A 20,229-nucleotide genomic window follows, 5' to 3' on the forward strand; every position below is an offset into this window, starting at 1 on the left:
TAATACTCAAAATGAACATTCTCAGCCTGTTTCCAGCCATCTGAACAGGTCAGGAATGAAATTAATGAAGCCCCTGTCTAGCGGCAAAGATAGGCATTGTGCCAGCTGACGAAGCCTGCCCCACCTCTCTGGGGCAATGATTAATAGGTGACAGATGAAATGAAATGAAATTGGAGAATGTAGCTGGAATAAAGCATGACAGGGAAACCCAGAGTACACCTGGAGAAAATCCTGTCCCGCCTCCACTTTGTCCAGCACAAATCTCACATGGAGTGACCGGGATTTGAACCCAGGAACCCAGCGGTGAGAGGCCGGCGTGCTGCCGCATAAGCCAAGGAGGCTCATTGAATGTTATTGTTTACGTCACACTTACTACTTTTACGTTTATCAGAATTTTGTCCCACAGGAGTTCTTTCATCTTCCAGTAAATCTACTGACACGAGGCTCACGTATTGGAGCACCTTCAAATACCACCGGACTGAGCCAGGATTTAACCTGCCAAGTTGGTCTTAGAAGGCCAGTGCTTTACCATCTGAGCTACTCAGCCTGGCTAAAATTATTGAAATAGGTCATATTAACTAATCAGAACATCACTAACTTATTATAAAATTATTTCTTAATTAGAAGTAATGTAATTATCTCATTCACTTGTTTCAGTAATGACAAAATTTTCAACTGCAAAATGCTTCGAGCGGACATTGATATTATGAGTCTCACACTTTCATTCCTTAGGTCCTCCTTTGGAAATTGATGGTATGAATATGTTTGACCTTTATTTTGGAACACTGGAATAGTGCAATAGTCAGGCAAAATACTTTTCTTGTTTTCTTTTCTTCCATTGTGATATATTAAAACTTTAACTTCATCAATTAACTAGGCAAAGACCATTAAAAACATAGAGGAACAAATGATGATCGACAAGTGTATACCGTGCACCACTTGTGAGACATCTATCGGTAGTGCTACAGTACATCCCTACTAAGTCACCCATGGCTGGAGCCTCAACCTAACCCTCCTCATTTGATCCCCTCCTCTCCCTGATGCCTGCAAAACCCACTTCCTCCTCCAATATCTCCCTCTCACTACCCTGTTCCACCTCCCTCCTCCTACCATCTACTCTACATTTTCCTTTCCTACTGGTCCCTTTCCTCTTGTTCTGCTGATCCTCTGTAATACTTACCTGATCTCCATCTTCCCTCTGCTGATCTACCAGCAGTGACGCATACAGAATCCTCACCTGGGCCCACTGCCTCAATAAAACCCCTAGCCCTCATTTTCCTTGACCTTAAAACATTAGCCCATCTGTCTTCCACAACTTCTCCTGTTCCTTCCTCTTGCCTATCTACCGTATACTGTATATTGATTGAGGGAGACCTATCTTCATTCCTGTCCTCCCTTACAAGTCTAATTATCTCTCTCAAACTTTCTCTCTCTTCCCTCATTTCCTTAGTTCCCACTCACACCTACAGTCCTTACACTGCCTCTTTCAGCCACTCTTCAAACAAATGTCAACAAAAATAAAATACCAGTAGTGTTTTCTATGAATAGAAGTATGTATAAATGTCAGCAGGAGGAAATAATGTGTACTACACACAGATGTCATGACAATAGTGCAATGAGGAAAACAACTGATAGAATAACTATGCTTTAATTATTCTAGTTAAATGTATCCTGATTATAAAATACTAGAAATAAGAGGATAAGTATATAAATGTATAGCTACACTGAATACGTACAGTTATAGGCAGATTATTATTATTATTATTATTATTATTATTATTATTATTATTATTATTATTATTATTATTATTATTATTATTATTATTATTATTATTATTGATTGTTGTACGTCTTGGTAGTGACAAGATCAGTAAGTCTGTTATGCATGCAATGATCGAAGCTTTCATTGGTAATCACCCATATATTGACATGGAAAGTGAGTATAAGTAATATTTAATATACGTGCTTTCAATATTTAATAGGATAAACTACGGTAGTGGGTGTAAAGTTCAAGACATTGATATTGTGTGTTAGTGAAATTGCGTTTTTAGGTTGCCTAGTTTCATCATAGAAAATAACAGAGAATAGATATTTCACTGCGACTTGAGTCACGGCCAGCTGGACTCCCTATACGGCACGATATCGGGAGCTGGAATCCAGTGTGACTCTCTGGATTTTAATCCAGCATCAATGGAACATGGCCACAATATCACGGACGTGCAGTGTACACACGATACATGCAATAGTAGTATTGAGCAGAAGGCGAAAACGAATTTGAGGCTTGATATCACTCAACAAATTATGGAGGATATGTTAAAAGAGGAAGAACAACTGGAAATCGCCAGGGGCCTGTTGAAAAGTATTCTTGCAATTCAGCAGAAAAATATGAAGATGGAAATTCAGCAAGGTTTAAAGAAATTGGAGGAAGCCCTAGATGCGGGATCTACGCACAGAAAAGCTTGGAAAGCAACTAGAGCATTAATGCAAAAGGATTTGCCCGTTCAAGAGAAGGCAGAACAGAGCACCACAAACAGAAACGTAGAACAGGATAAATGGGAAATAGCATTATCCAAGAAGAAGAGGGAACAGAGGCAGAAGAAGACAGATGAAGGTACTCAACCTGAACGAGTACCAGTATCTGAAACTGTTAAAAAGAACGAGCAACGGACACATTCAACTATAAGAAGCCGCCCAGAAGCCGTACTTATTAAACCAATGAATGGCAAGACTTTTGCAGATGTTGTTAAGGATATCCGCAGCAAGGTAAAGCCGGAAGACAGTGGTGCTGGTATTAGATTGATCAGGAAAACTATATCTCAAGCGGTTCTTCTTGAATTTAATAAGGCCACGGAAAAGGAGAACAGAGAAAATTTTAATAAATCACTTAAAAGTGCTCTTGGACATGATGGCGAAGTAAAGATTTTGACGCCTAGAACTACATTGGAAATTCAGGATATGGACAGTGCCACCACTATTTCCGACATAGAGGAGGCTCTAAGATGAGACTTAGAAAATCTTAATCAAGAACTGAAGGTCTCAATCACAAATCCGAACAGCAGAGGACAAAACCTTGCCATTGTGGAGATAGAAGATAGTGAGGCACAAAAGGTGTTAGACGTAGGCAAAATTAAAGTAGGGTGGCTCTACTGCAGAGTAAGAAGGGGGACCGTAGTTCCTTGGTGCTTTAGATGTCTGTCATATGGGCTTCAAGCATGAAACTGTAAAGGATTGGACAGAAGTAAACTCTGCTTTAAGTGCGGGGAAGCTGGTCACAAGGCAGTAGGATGCAAAACAAATCCACGATGCATAATTTGCACAGATATAGGCGTTGAAAAGTCAAAACGACATCATGCTCTTGGCTCAGGCAAGTGTATTGTGTTTCGTGAAGCACTAGAAAAGGCCAAAAAGAAGTGGTGAACGGTACAGAACCTTCAAGCCAATATACACAGGAGTCTAACTGCCAATGATCTATTGACGCAGATGACCTATGAGATAGGAGCAGACATCTTGATTCTTAGTGAACAATATCAAGATAGAGATCAACCAGGTTGGTTTTCGGACAATCTAGGGACAGCTGCGATATGGGTACCAGACCTTGGAAAAAATTCAGTTATAAATCAAGGATGGGGGTATGGGTTTGTCTGGGTCCAAGTTGAGAAGGTAATTTTTGTCAGCTCTGCAAGGGATGAACACTAACCTAGTTGTTGCTGGTGATTTTAATGCTCAAGCAGTTGAATGGAACATGCCTCAAACAGATTCTAGAGGGCGGCATACAATGGAGATGGCCGCCAGGTTGGGATTAATGGTTATCAACGTTGGTAATGTGACAACCTTTCAGCGAGCAGGATGTCAGGGAATTATACCAGATGTAACCTTTGCTTCTGAAGACATTCCGTCTAGGATAACTAAATAGCGAGTGATTGAAGAATATACTGGAAGAGATCATCAGTATATCACTTTTCGTGTACTTCAAGAGACTCCGCATCTAAGGATTACCATGCGCAAGCCAGAAAGATGGAACATAGCCACTATGGATAGAGAAAAATTTCATGAAGTAATACAGAATGGAATGGACTCTACGACGGATACATGTCACAGAGACAAAAGAAGCATAATGGCTAATAAATGCGTGGAACACACCATGAGACTCCTTCAGCAAGCATGTGATGCATCAATGACCAGAATCAAACAACGGAGAGGCAAGCATCCAGCATATTTGTGGAATGAAGAAATTGCTGAGGTGAGGAAACAATGCCTGTGACTCAGATGAAGGACACAAAGAGCACGACATAACGACGAAGCTCTCTCAGTAGACTATAAGACTATGAAGAAAATACTGCTAAATACAATTAAAAAGAGTAAAGCCAACAAGTGGTGGGAAATATCTAAGGAAGTGGATGAAAATCCATGGGGATTAGGGTATAAAATCGTTATGAAGAAATTCGGGATACTCCCAAGCCCAATCATGGATCCACGCACCATGAAAGAAATAGTACACACACTATTCCCTGATCATGCAGAGAGAATTGATGGTGAGGCCGAGAAAGAACTAGATAATGTACCACCTTTTACAACTGAATAATTGATAACAGCAATTGATTCCCTTACAAATAAGAAAGCCCCTGGACCAGATGGTATTCCAGCGGAAGAACTAAAGGTGGCAGTTGAATTATGTCCTCAACTGCTGCTGAGAATGTATAATAATTGCTTGAAAGTGGGAATTTTTAATTTTCATTGGAAGATAGCTAGATTGGTTTTGATCAGTAAAGGGAAAACTCCGGGTTACAGACCTCTACGTAAGCTGGACACTGCCGGAAAAGGTTTAGAGAAGCTACCACAGCCGAGAATACTATCAACAGTTTGATTAGCTGGCAACCTATCTGACCAACAACATGGATTTTGCAGAGGTCACTCAACGCTAGATACTGTGAAGGAAATGGTGAAGACAGCAGAACGAGCTCAAATGGGTAATCATTATGCTAGAAAGCTGACGCTTTTGTTAAAAATGCTTTCAACTCGGCAAGATGGAGTGATATTTTGGAAGCTCTACAAGAAACTTTCAAGCTACCAGAATATCTCATGTACATACTGCGAGACTATTTGAAAGACCGTACATTGTTATACGACACGGAAGATGGTCAGAGAAGAAAACGGCTCACAGCTGGTGCAGCGCAAGACTCAATTCTTGGACCAAACCTTTGGAATACGATGTATGATGGTTTGTTACGGCTGGGGCTGGAGATGCCAGAAGATGTGAAACTTGCGGGTTATGCTGATGATGTGGCTGCTCTGATAGTAACCCATAACCTAGAGCTGGCTCAATTTAAACTGAATCAGGTGATGCGATTTGCTAAAGAATGGATGATAAATCACAGGTTAGAATTCGCAGATCATAAAACGGAAATTGTCCTCCTGATGAGGAAAAGAATTAATACTGTTGTACCGATGCAGATCAGGCAGATAGCCATCGAAACAATGAGGAGCACAAAATCTCTTGGTGTAACGCTTGCTACTAAGCTTACATATTGGGACCACATCCAACGGGTAACAGATAAAGCAGCAAAAACCATGACTGCACTGAGTAGACTCATGGGAAATATCAAGGGGCCGAAATCTAGTAAAAGGCGGCTTCTCATGTTGACTGTCAAATCGATACTTCTATAAGGTTCGGAAATTTGGGCTGAATTGTGAAAAACTGTGAAATATCGGACAAAAATTGCAGCTGTACAATGGAGAGCAGCTTTATGAATTGCTTGAGCATACTGTACAGTATCAGAACCTGCGATCCTAGTAGTAGCAGCAGCAGTAGCTCCTATTGACTTGTTGGCTTTTGAAAGACAAAAAATTTGGCTCACACAAGAAAAGCTAGGAAGGAAAAGGGCAAAGGCTTTGGCTCTTAGTTGCAGAATGCAATGATGGCAAACAAGATGGAAAGATGATTCTAGAGGGAAATGGACGAAAAGACTGATACGTTCTCTGGGCGTATGGGTTGACCGAAATCATGGTGAAGTGAACTACTATCTCACATAGTTCTTGACAGGTCACTGGATACTTCCGAAAATTTCTTCATAGACTAGGGCTAGCAACTAGTCCGGTGTGCATATACTGCGGTGATATCGATGACGTATTACACACATTCTTTGTGTGTGTTCATTGGCTGCCACAAAGAGGATGCTTAGAAGTTATGCAGGGAGAACTGACACCAGAAGGGATCGTGTCAGTAATGCTACGAAGTCAAGAGTCTTGGGACCAGGTGGCAGTCTACGTAGAAAATATTCTGCGTCAGAAGAAGAAGGACCTGGATGATTACGACAGACAGTAAAGCAAAAGATGAAGCATAAGATGCATTAAGCACAACATCCGTCCTGAAGTAATGTGAAAGCGGTTTCCGGGGCGGAGGTAAACGTCGTTGGAAAAGGGAGTGTGGTTTTTAGTGGGTAAGAATCTCCACACACTTGTTGAGTGCGGACCCTCACAAGTGTCTTATGAAAGATTTTCCACACTCCCTCGCAAAATAATAATTATTATCAGTATAATATTCTAGTCAAATGTATTCTGATTATAAAATACTAGGAATAAGAGGATAAGTATATAAATGTATAGCTACACTGAATACGTACAGTTATATATATTTTTGTTTTTGTTTTTGCTAGTTGTTTTACGTCGCACCGACACAGATAGGTCTTACAGGGCTGCCGACAGTGGGGTTCGAACCTACTATCTCCCGAATACTGGATACTGGCCGCACTTAAGCGACTGCAGCTATCAGCTCGGTATTATTATTATTATTATGATTATATTATCATTATTATTATTATTATTATTATTATTATTATTATTATTATTATTATTATTATTATTATTATTATTATTATTATTATTATTATTATTATTATTATTATTATTATTATTATTATTATTATTATTTCTTGTAAACAGAATAAGCAAGCAAGAGATTGTCTAATAAGAATAGTTATGCTTCAATTCTAAACTCCAGTTAAGTCGATACCAATTACAACAATAGAATTGTAGTAAGAGCTAAATTTCTAGAGAGGTATTTCCCCTACCACACGAATATTTCACAGTAATAAAATATGTATGCTAATTTTTAATAAAATAACTATACTAAAATAATTCTAAACTACGTTCAAACATATCCTAATTACAAAGGGTATTGCTACACCCAAAACAGAAAATGAAAATTGCTGTTAAAAGTTGAAATTCGAAAGAACTGCACAAGGATTATGCAGCAAAGCTAAATACATAGAGATTATTATAATTATTATTACTATTTTACCTCTAATAGAAACAAAAACTGCCATTTAGTTAAATGCTTAAATATCAAAAGGATTACCATACACAAGGATAAAACACAAATATAGCAGGCAAGGTACTGTCTAGTAAAGTAACTACACTTTATTCACAACTGCACTTAGGTGTACTGGTATTCTAATTATGAAAGGTTTACTGAAATAACAGAATTGGAATTAAAACTAAATACTTGATATTTAGCCGGGTTGTTATTCTTTTTATACCTATGCGATAATAGAAGATAAATTTTTATCTTACAAGGCAAACAGTACTCAATGATACAATAAATAAATAACAAATAATAAATCACCCATCCTCCAGTGCGGGTGACCATAAAGGTCCGAAATACATAACTTACAGTATGTAATTATAATAATGAAATCATATCTTTTCTGGAAAATTCGTCGTAAGGAGATAACAATTTCATATATAAATGAAACTGTATAATTTGCAGAGAATCTCTTATGATCTGTAATAAAATTTTCTCTACATTGTAAAAAGGAATTTTGAAGGATAGTGGCAGTGTTCTTTGGGAGGGTACCTCTGAAAACCCACTGACCAAGAGGAATATTATATTACATTATATTATATTATATTATATTATATTATATTATATTATATTATATTATATTATATTATATTATATTTGGCTGATAGATAAGGCAGGCAAGGTGTATAAATTGCTTGTTTTTGTAGATTAACATCCTGAGCTTGTTGCTGTCCCTGTTAACTATTTTGTCAGTGAAATACTGTATATCCAGTTGTATTTGTTTCTTTAAACAAAATTTACAAGGGAATTGTGTTATTTTAAGAAATTATTATGTTTGTGATAAGTAAAACTGGTGAAAATTGCTCTTGGAGATCCGGTATCTATGATCTGTATGAATGTAAATGCTGCGGAAGTAACAACTCCTTATAATATCCTGTCTTTGTAAATATTTTATCAACAAACCTCCTGATATTAAAATTTTTAAAAGTTAATATTATTTCTTCTTTCTCCCAATCCAGAATCAAAAACAGAATTAAACCTAATGTACAAATTGTTATCTACCAAACTGGCTAAGGAACTACTCAATGTAAAATCTAAATAAATATCACTCATCTCAATTACTACAAATAAACACTAAACACCAATGTTTATAGAACTAAATGGATCACACACACAAAATTAACTAAATTTCAATAAGTATTAACCCTCAATTGATCTTGTGGGGTACCTGGGACCTGTGATGATTTGTTAAATCTCTTTGTCACCGACTGACTCCCCCTCCCCCTCCCCCTCTTTGTACCTTCCTACAGTTGAGCCAGTCAAACTATGGTGAGAAGACATCTACGTGTGGTCAATCGGTGGGTAAGTATTTAGTTACCTGTGGTCTGTGGGATCACATGAGATCAGTTAGGTAACTTCCCTTATTGTTTGTTTACTTATTTTAGTCTTTCTTTATTTCTAGTGAAATGTGATATAATGGACAATTCCAAAGCTGGCCCCAAGTGGATAAATGTACGATCCACAGATTTCAATAATCTTTTTGCTGACTGGCTGAAAGCACATGAAGAAATCCAACAAAATGCACGAGGCTCTGAAGAGCAGATAGGTACCCACGTGCAACATGCTTCAGAAGAAGAGTTTTCAGACCAACATGATGCTGATTACATACCCAGTGATCACGAAACAGCTACTGAGGTAAGCACATCAGAAAATGAAAGCACAGAGCCTTAAGATGATGACGTACCTACTGAAGAACATAACCCAAGCGGACAGTGTTTCTACTATGGCAAGAATAGATTCAAGTGAGCTGAACCAACTAGATCCTCACAATGAGGCATCAGTGGGAAAAATAGATCGCAACAAATGCAAATGTTGCTCAGTGTGTCCGTCGATAAAAAGAACTAAAACAGCTTATCTCTGTTACATCGTGGTAAACTGTGATTCAGCTTTCTCTCTAACTGAATGTTCGATAATAATATGTGTGTGAGGTGCAATGGAACTAAAGATGGAAGTAATGATAGTCTTAATGCTTGTTATGCATGCGTATTTAAGAATACGTTTGGTAGTGAAGTATCGGATCCAACAGACGATCTTGTTTCCGATAACCTTACTTGGGACTCCTCGTATTTGAGGTTCAGGATAAGATCTCTGGAACTTCAACTTTCATCTAAAGATGAAATAATCAAAATGTTATCCACTGATCTATAAAATGCACTCCTCAAGTTGAAGAACATAAAACTAGGTAATGTTGAAATTCCAAGACAATGCAGAAGTGATTTTGAAGGCATACCCAGCAACACGTTGCATTTAAGGATACTGTAAGTAATAATTTAGTGACACAAAACAGTTTTCAAGTGTTAGAAACAAATGATCAAAAGGTAAACATAGAATGTGATTCAACCGCAGTGTCCAAAAGACAAAGAAAATCTTGTTGGCAACAGAAAGAGAAACAAGCCCGTACAGTAATAGTGGGGGAATCAATGATAAGAAATGTTGGTCCCGAAGATGAAGAGGGTATTACGTACTGCTATCCAGGCATACGAGTGGGTCAACTTGCTGAACATGTGAACAGTGATAGTATTAAAGAAAATTCTCTCGCCTTGATTGTTCACATTGGCACAAATGATCTTTACAATTTGTCAACACCCAGTGACATAATGACCAAGACTGATATACTTATTACTGCTATAAGAAGGAGGTTTCCATTGGCAAAGCTTTGTCTCAGTGGTATTTTATATTGGCATGATGTTGATTATCGTTATATAGATGCTGTAAACGCTGGCCCCGTGGTGTAGGTGTAGTGTGCCTGCCTCTTACCCGGAGGACCCGGGTTCAATTCCCAGCCAGGTCAGGGATTTTTACCTGGACCTGAAGGCCGGTTCAAGGTCCACTCAGCCTACGTGATTAGAATTGAGGAGCTATCTGATGGTGAGACAGCGGGCCCGGTCTAGAAAGCCAAGAATAACAGTCGAGAGGATTCGTCGTGCTGACCACGACTCCTTGCAATCTGGAGGCCTTCGAGCTGAGCAGCGGTCGCTTGGTAGGCCAAGGCCCTTCAAGGGCTGTAGTGCTATGGGGTTTGGTTTGGTTTTTAGATGCTGTGAACTCCACTCTTGACTGGTTATGCTGTAATGGAGATATCCTTTTTGTCAATGCTAATAGTTGTCTTAGAAGAAAAGATGGGCTACACCTTAACAGAAAAGGAATCTCAAAGTTTGGTAAACTTTTCAATAGAATATCTATAAGAATGCTCTCGGGAAACTAATTAAGAAAATGAGGGGGGTTTCAAATCCTAATGGCCAAAACTTAAGTGATACAGTAAATAATTTAGAAAGTGTAATCTATATAAGGAATGAAATACAACATGTAGGTCAGGAGTCAGTTCACAGAAGTCGGATACACAATCTTAAGAAAGCACCAAAGACATTTTTAAAAAAAGGTTAGTTGAACACTTCAGAGGATACTATCAAAACATAAATGGACTTCAAAGCAAACTAACTGAACTTAGAATTTCTTCATGTTTAGCTGACTACGACCAAATAAAAACAAACTTAATTGATGAAATTAGTGATAAGGAACTTGAACTCAAGACATATTCAGTTTTCAGATGTGATAGGTCTTCTTTAACGAATATGAAGGCATCCCATGGGGGTGTAATGATCTGTATTAGCAAGAGGTTTAAACCTACTCAGATAACATGCATTAGCACAGTTGAACAAGTTGTTTGAGTCCCTGACCTTTAACACCATGAAATTAATCATTGGTGCTGTGTATTCCACCCAGGTCTCCTGTCCAACAATATTTTGATCATTGCATTGCTGCTGTAAAAATTATGTCAAATCTCGACAACCATTATTGCTCCTTGTTGGTGACTACAAACTACCACATCTTAATTGGATAGTAAATGAAGAAACATTTTCTGGCCTTATGTCAGTAGGTAACCACATGGTACCGTCCAGTTTTGTTATAGACACATTTTCTTATCTCTGTTTAAATCAGTTTAATGATATCCCAAATTTTCTAAATCACTTTCTTGATTTGGTTTTCAGTAACTCCAGTTCCATTGAAGTAAAATCTAGTAATGAAAGTATTGTTCCCCCTCGATAGACACCACACAGCATTAGAGATTTCTTTACCTATAATTGAGCTATACAATTCCTTACCTGCTGATTGTTTTTAATTTGACTTTTTAAATGGTGACTATAATGGACTAAATTATTACCTATCACAGTTCAGCTGGAAGGTGATGTTTCAGAATGTATCAATTGATAAAGCAGTAGAAACTTTCTATTCAGTACTACATTATGGCATGGAATTTTACACCCCTACATGGAATTTTAAGACTCCCAAATTTTCAAAGCGGTATAATCATAAATCTGAAGTCACTGATTACTGAAAAGAAGAAAGCACACAAGCAGTACAAAATATCAGGTCTCAATAGTGATTATCAGCATTTCTCAAAATTAAGAAATGAATGCAAGTCTGAATCCAAATCTTGCTACACAAACTATGTCTCCAACTGTGAACAAAGTATTATTTCCAATCCACAGACATTCTGGCAATATCAAACTTCTAAAAGATCATCTAGTAATATTACATCAACAAGGCATCTTAATGAAGTTACAGCAGATACTGGGGAAAACACTGTCAATCTTTTTGCCAAACATTTTTCATCTGTTTATTCCTCTTATCAGAATAGTAATATTATGGCATATGATTATCCTTTTTCTGTCAATCTGTCAGTTATCAACATTAGTAAGGCAGAAATTTACAACAAACTGATATCTCTGGAATTAAAGAAAACTGTTGGTCCTGATGGTGTTTCAATTTACCTGCTCAAGTACTGCTCATTTATTTTATGTGAAGCACTTTTTTATCTGTTCAACTTATTATTAAACCGAGGTGTTTTCCCAGAGGAATGGAAGAAAGGATTTTTTTAGTCCAGTTTTCAAACATGGTGTTAAAACTGACTTGAACAATATAGACCAGTCACAATTTCTTCTCATATTTCCAAAATTTTTGATTCAGTAATTCTTGACAAGATCGCACCTGTCTTAAGAAACATCATCATAATGAGCAACATGGATTCTTTTCAAGATGGTCAAGCTGCAGGAATCTTCTTTTAATCTATCAGTTCCTCTTGGATGCAAAAGAGAACCACTCTCAGGTGGACTGGATTTATACAGACTTCTCAAAAGCTTTTGATACTCTTGACCATGGTATCTTTTAGCAAAATCCAACAGGTTATGGAATTAATGGGCCTCTCCTCTCTGGTTTGAATCGTATCTTAAAAATCGCCTACAGATTGTTAAAATAAGGAATAATTTTTCTGCGCCTATTATTGTTACCAGTGGAGTTCCTCAAGGGTCTCGCCTTGCACCCTTACTTTTTACTCTCTACATAAACGACACTTAAAATATACTTAAAGAATTCTGAATTGCTTTTGTTTCCTGATGATGCAAAAGATTTATGCAAATTAATTGTCCACTTGACTGTTTAAAACTTCAAGATGATTTACATCATCTGAAAAGTATTGTATTTGAAATGGGTTTAAACTTAATCATGAAATATGTAAAATAATATCATTCTTTTAAAACAAGAAGAAAATATCATTTCAGTACAAATTTAGTAATAATATTCTATCTCCTATTTCACAAGTTAACGACCTTGGTGTTTTATTCAATTATAACCTATCATTTAATGAACATATTGAAAATATTTGTAAGAACACATTACAAAGACTGGGTTGCATTACTAGATATTACAGAGGATTTTCAAACTTAGCTGCCTATCAATTGCTGTACATATCTATGGTATGCCCTATACTTGTAATACTGTACACCTGTATGGAACCATTCTCATTTGACCTCTATCCATAGATTAGATTCAGTACAACATAAATTTCATTGTTTATATTCATTTAGAACAGGATTCCCATATGAAAATATTGGTTATACAGCCCTACAACAGTCTTTAAATCTGCATAGTCTATCACAACACCGTGAATTCCTGGATACACTCTTCATTTTTAAATTGCTTTGTTTCTTGGTGAATTGCCCACTACTCCTTGAAAAAATTTACTTACATGTACCAGACAGACGCACAAGGTTTAAGAATACATTGTCTACAAATTGGCATAGAACTAACTATGCATTCAATGGGCCAACTAAATGAATGTCAAGATTTCTAAACAACATGGATATTGATATATGTAACTGCTCCTTGTCAAAATTTAGAAATCACTTACACTATCTCCAGAAGTGACTTACTTTCCTGCGCTTACTTGTACTATAACCTGGTATGTATTTGTACATCTTTTTCTCCTTACCTTTCTTTTTAGTGTGTTTTGTTTTGTTTATTCTTCTATATTTTGTGTAAAACGGTATTACCATTAATAATTTTTATTTTTTGAGGATGAAGTTGACAAGTTTTATGAAGCATTGAGTGACATCGTGGTCAGGGTCAACAGCAAGGACAGAATAGTGCTAATGGGCGATTTCAATGCGAGAGTTGGGAATAGAACTGAAGGATACTGTAACGGACTCTTCACTTCACCGGCAACTACTGTTATGAACCTCGCCACGCACATAACCTTTTTCTACTATTAATATGGACTTACCCTCATCATGATACACATCGCATTTTCTCTTCAACTGGAACTTACATACTTACGTGAATTTGCACACATCATACCCTCCACGAACTCTGCTCTTTCCACCTTTACGATCTACGATAAACTAACTTCCTTTTCGCCGCCTGACGTCATGTGACATCGCCTGCTTTGTCACCCATGCTCCACTAACCTCTGGAATCTTCCAGACATATTTCTCATTATTCCACACTATAAATACCCAGCCTTCCTCTGAATGTGTTGAGATGGACTTTGGCCTGTGTGGAGGGAGGAACCTTTAACGTCATCTCCGTCCTTAGCGACATGTGCCCTGGACTCTCCGTTTTTGGGCAGAACTACTTGGTTCAAGATGAGGTATGACAAACTGATAATGTCCTTATTATAAATACTTCTATGTTGCATTTGGAGCTATTTTCTTTATATATTCTAACTGGGAGCAGTGCATTTCCAGGCCGAAATTTCACTTGTATTTTCAATATCTAAGCCTCTATTGACTAACTAGTGACAATTTTCTTTCGAAATGTGCGTGTGGTATATCGGCAACTCTGCGACTCCTATACACACTTGTGCTTAATCAGTGCTTCACCATTTATGTTTTTGCATACTTTGAAACTGTTTCATTATAGTATACAGTGACTTACGCAGGTATGACGTTAATATGTGCCTATTTGGGTGATAATTGAAGAGGTGGCAACTTTCATATTACATTTAGACTTTTGCTTAGAAGACTTCATGCTGGTATACTCCAATCTGGTAACTGTGTACATCCTTTTCTTATTCTCGTTGTTCAACATTTCTCTTTATACTGTATTCATCCCTTTCTTGTCTATCCCTTTCCTCTCCTGGCCTATTCTCTTATTTGCTTTCATTCTCTTGGATATTTTATTCTTGGTGTAACAAATTTGTATTACATGTGGTTGGGAAAATTTTGTATTTATACAAACTTCTATTCATCTAATATTGTAAGAGCTTGATTTAATTCTTCTAATATATCTATTTCCAAATTTTATCTTGGTTTCTCATCTATTTTCACCCGTCATGTCCCTTATTTCTCCTGCCATTTTCTTTTAATTTTTCTTAATATTATCTAGCATAGTTTCCACTGCGCCCATCTGTGGTTATTCTGGAATGCTTATTGGAGAACTTTTTTTTTACCACGGCCTCCATTCTCAATTTGGCGTTTTACTCGCTGCGTAATATTACTGCCTACCGTTTGAAAGTACTCGGTGTCACCGATACTTTGGATTTCCCTCGGCAGGATTTATAAATATATATATATATATATATATGCATATATCCCCATAAAGGGGTTACAATACGAAAGGGTGATTGGTAAATGTGGGGAAGATATGGAAGCTAATGGGAATGGGAAGCGTTTGCTGGACTTCTGTGCTAGTATGGGTTTAGCTGTTACGAATACATTCTTCAAGCATAAGGCTATTCACCGCTACACATGGGAGGCTAGGGGTACCAGATCCATAATAGACTATATCTTAACAGACTTTGAATTCAGGAATTCTTTTAGGAATGTACGAGTTTTTCGGGGATTTTTCAATGATACAGACCATTATCTGATCTGTAGTGAACTAAGTATCTCTAGGCCTAGGCTAGAGAAAGTGAAATCTGTCTGCAAACGAATAAGGGTAGAAAATCTCCAGGACGAGGAAATTAGACAGAAGTACATGGATATGATTAGTGAGAAGTTTCAAACAGTAGACAGTAAGCAGGTTCAGGATATAGAAAGTGAATGGGTGGCATACAGGGATGCTGTAGTAGAAACAGCAAGGGAATGCCTAGGAACAACTGTGTGTAAAGATGGGAAAAGGCGAACATCTTGGTGGAATGATGAAGTGAGAGCAGCCTGTAAACGTAAAAAGAAGGCTTATCAGAAATGGCTCCAAACAATGGCCGAGGCAGACAGGGATTTGTACGTAGATGAAAGAAACAGAGCGAAACAAATAGTTGTTGAATCCAAAAAGAAGTCATGGGAAGATTTTGGTAATAACCTGGAAAGGCTAGGTCAAGCAGCAGGGAAACCTTTCTGGACAGTAATAAAGAATCTTAGGAAGGGAGGGAAAAAGGTAATGAACAGTGTTTTGAGTAATTCAGGTGAACTCATAACAGATCCCAGGGAATCACTGGAGAGGTGGAGGGAATATTTTGAACATCTTCTCAATGTAAAAGGAAATCATCATGATGGTGTTGCAAACAGTCAAGCTCATGGGGAGGAGGAAAATGATGTTGGTGAAATTATGCTTGAGGAAGTGGAAAGGATAGTAAATAAACTCCATTGTCATAAGGCAGCAGGAATAGATGAAATTAGACCTGAAATGGTGAAGTATAGTGGAAAGGCAGGGATGAAATGGCTTCATAGAGTAGTCAAATTAGCGTGGAGTGTTGGTAAGGTACCTTCAGATTGGACAAAAGCAGTAATTGCACCTATCTATAAGCAAGGGAACAGGAAGGATTGCAACAACTATCGAGGTATCTCATTGATTAGTATATCAGGCAAAGTATTCACAGGCATCTTGGAAGGGAGGGTGCGATCAGTCGTTGAGAGGAAGTTGGATGAAAACCAGTGTGGTTTCAGACCACAGAGAGGCTGTCAGGATCAGATTTTCAGTATGCGCCAGGTAATTGAAAAATGCTACGAGAGGAATAGGCAGTTGTGTTTATGTTTCGTAGATCTAGAGAAAGCATATGACAGGGTACCGAGGGAAAAGATGTTCGCTATACTGGGGGACTGTGGAATTAAAGGTAGATTATTAAAATCAATCAAAGGCATTTATGTTGACAATTGGGCTTCAGTGAGAATTGATGGTAGAATGAGTTCTTGGTTCAGGGTACTTACAGGAGTTAGACAAGGCTGTAATCTTTCACCTTTGCTGTTTGTAGTTTACATGGATCATATGCTGAAAAGTATAAAATGGCAGGGAGGGATTCAGTTAGGTGGAAATGTAGTAAGCAGCCTGGCCTATGCTGACGACTTGGTCTTAATGGCAGACTGTGCCGAAAGCCTGCAGTCTAACATCTTGGAACTTGAAAATAGGTGCAATGAGTATGGTATGAAAATTAGCCTCTCGAAGACTAAATTGATGTCAGTAGGTAAGAAATCCAACAGAAATGAATGTCAGATTGGTGATACAAAGCTAGAACAGGTCGATAATTTCAAGTATTTAGGTTGTGTGTTTTCCCAGGATGGTAATATAGTGAGATTGAATCAAGGTGTAGTAAAGCTAATGCAGTGAGCTCGCAGTTGCGATCAGCAGTATTCTGTAAGAAGGAAGTCAGCTCCCAGACGAAACTATCTTTACATCGGTCCGTTTTCAGACCAGCTTTGCTTTATGGGAGCGAAAGCTGGATGGACTCAGGATATCTTATTCATAAGTTAGAAGTAACAGACATGAAAGTAGCAAGAATGATTGCTGGTACAAACAGGTGGGAACAATGGCAGGAGGGAACTCGGAATGAAGAGATAAAGGCTAATTTAGGAATGAACTCGATGGATGAAGCTGTACGCATAAACCGGCTTCGGTGGTGGGGTCACGTGAGGCGAATGGAGGAGGATAGGTTACCTAGGAGAATAATGGACTCTGTTATAGAGGGTAAGAGAAGTAGAGGGAGACCAAGACGATGATGGTTAGACTCTGTTTCTAACGATTTAAAGATAAGAGGTATAGAACTAAATGAAGCCACAACACTAGTTGCAAACCGAGGATTGTGGCGACGTTTAGTAAATTCTCAGAGGCTTGCAGACTGAACGCTGAAAGGCATAACAGTCTATAATGATAATGTATGTATGTATGTATGTACATCGCTATGCTCTACTCAGGAGCACGGTTGAACTTGCTTAGCTGATGTGTTGGCCTTCTTTTCCTCACAAAATCTCTTCATCCTCTCGCTGAGCTCCTTCCTTCGTTCTTTTGTCCAAGTTACAGTAGCTCTGGGTTGGGTTTGTCTTCAAAGTGGTGATCGTCGATTTTGGTTCTGAATTTACATCTGTCCTGTACAATGTCTTCTGAGATGTTGATTTCCTGGAGATCTGTTTCATTTTCACAAAGCCAGCTGTTCTTGGTTTTTAATGAAAGGGCCAGGTTGAGAATTATTTTAGTTGGCCTGTTAGTGTTCATTCTGATGTGTCCATAAAATTTCAATCGTCTTTTCTGAAAAGTGCGAGAAATTTTATTCAGAATGACAATATATCTCTTGGGATGATTTTTTTTTCTCCATATTTCATCTATACCAACTGGGCCTAAACTTTTTCGTAAAATTTTCCTTTCTTGTTTCTCAATGTCTTTGGTTAAAGATCCATCACCAATGATTAAGGTTTCTGAGGTATATAACGCTTCAGGTTTGATCACTGTATTATAGTGTCTAAGTTTTGCATTCCGAGATATTTATTTTTTATTATACCTATTCCAGGTGATCCTGTATACTTTCTGTAATTTGGAAATTCTTTCTTTATTTGGTTCGTGGTTTAAACCAGAGGGCTGAATAATTTCTCCCAAATATTTAAATTGGTTCACTTGAACAATTTTGCTGAAGTTAGTTATCATAGGTTGTCCATCTAAGTATCATGAGGCTCCTTCCATGTACTGAATTTTCTCATACAAAATTTGAAGTCCCATTTTGATGGCAATTTCATGTAGTTTTTCAATGGAATGAATTGCTTCATGCCTATTATTGGAAAGGATTGCTATGTCATCAGCAAAGGCCAGACATTGCACGTGAATTCTGTCTTTGCATAGTCTTCCAAGGGTTATTCCTTTAGTTTCCTTTTCCCAGGTTCTGGTTACTTTCTCAAGTACCAAGTTAACAGTAACAGCGATAAACCATCCCCTTGACGGACCCCAGTGTTAACAGGAAAAGGCTCAGATATTTTGCCTAGGAATTTAACTTTTGAAGTAGTGCCAGTCATTGTTTCTTTGATTAATTCTCTTGTATTTTTATCCACTTGAAATTCTTCTAGAGTATTGAAAAGTGTTTGGCGGTCCATACAGTCATATGCTTTTCTGAAATCTACAAAAGTAATGACTATTTGTCTGGTTTTGCGCATTTGGAGGATAGTTTTGAGATTAAGGATTTGTTCTGTACAAGATCTTCTTTTTTGGAAACCTGCTTGGTATTCACCAATTAGATGGTCTGTTTGTTTCTCAAGTCTAGTGAGCAGGGCTTTAGAAAAATTTTTGTAAGCAACTGGTATCAAGCTAATTCCTCTATAATTATTGATATTCGTTTTATCCCCTTTCTTGTGTAGTGGATGGATTAGCACACATTTCCAATCTTCCGGGATTTCTTCAGCGATCCAGATGTTCTCAAGAATCGAGTGGATTTTCCGGGCTATGCTGTCACCTCCTATTTTCAGCATTTTGGCAATTATACCATCTTCCCCCAGGGCTTTGTTATTTTTGAGTCCATGGATTATTTCTTTGACTTCTTCCACTGTTGGGGGTTCTGAATCTTGATTAGATAAGGGTTTTTCAAAGGTGAGTTGTTCTTCAGGGGAATCACAGTTTAAAAGATCCTGGAAATAAACTGCTAGAAGTTTGCAGTTCTCTTGATTATTCGTTTCCAATGTCCCATCTGGGCGTTTGAAGCAAAGACCAGGTGCCTGATAATTTGATAATTCTTCTCTGAAAGTTTTGTAGAAGTTGCATGTATTGTTTTTTGTAAAATCTTGTTCAATTTCTGTCAATCTGTAGTGTTCGTGTTTGCGTTTTTCAGACCTGATAATTTTTTATGTTATCTTTGTATTTTGGTGACTTCCTGCCAGGTTTGTTCAGTTTTATGAGAATTCCAATTCTGCCAGGCTTTAGTTCTAAAGTTTATGAACTTGTCGCAGGTTTCATTCCACCACCTATGTTTGCATTTCCTGGGTGGTGTGCCAACATTTCGAGAAGCCTTCAAAAGTATGTCTTTGAGTTCTAACCAGTTCGAAGGATTGTGATTAGGGATACTTTCAAGGAAAGTACTAGTGTTCTGTTTAAGAAATTCTGGATCGACGCGCAGGTTTTTTGTTATTCTGGGTTTGGACCTGTTTGGTTGAAATTTGACCTTGATTAACGATGGATGGTGGTCAGAGTCAATGATCCCTTTTTTAACTTTAACATTCATAATTTCTTTTTGATTTTTCTTGGAAACAGCCACATGATCTAGTTGAAATTCTCCCAAGTGAAAATTTGGGGATCTCCAGGTTGTTTTTTTCTGTGGAAGCACCCGGAAATGTGTTGACATTAATTTGAGATCAAAATGTTTGCAAAAATCAATTAATCTTTCTCCATTTTTATTAGTTCTATTG

General features: G+C 37.7%; 1 protein-coding gene across 1 annotated transcript in view; it reads right to left on the reverse strand.

Moving 5' to 3' along the window:
* The window catches only part of LOC136875613 (uncharacterized), a 312,390-nt gene that overhangs the window by 175,538 nt on the left and 116,623 nt on the right, over window positions 1-20,229 (reverse strand). The gene's annotated exons all lie outside the window — the stretch shown is intronic.

The sequence above is a fragment of the Anabrus simplex genome, chromosome 6 (assembly GCF_040414725.1).
Source record: "Anabrus simplex isolate iqAnaSimp1 chromosome 6, ASM4041472v1, whole genome shotgun sequence".
NCBI lineage: Eukaryota > Metazoa > Arthropoda > Insecta > Orthoptera > Tettigoniidae > Anabrus > Anabrus simplex.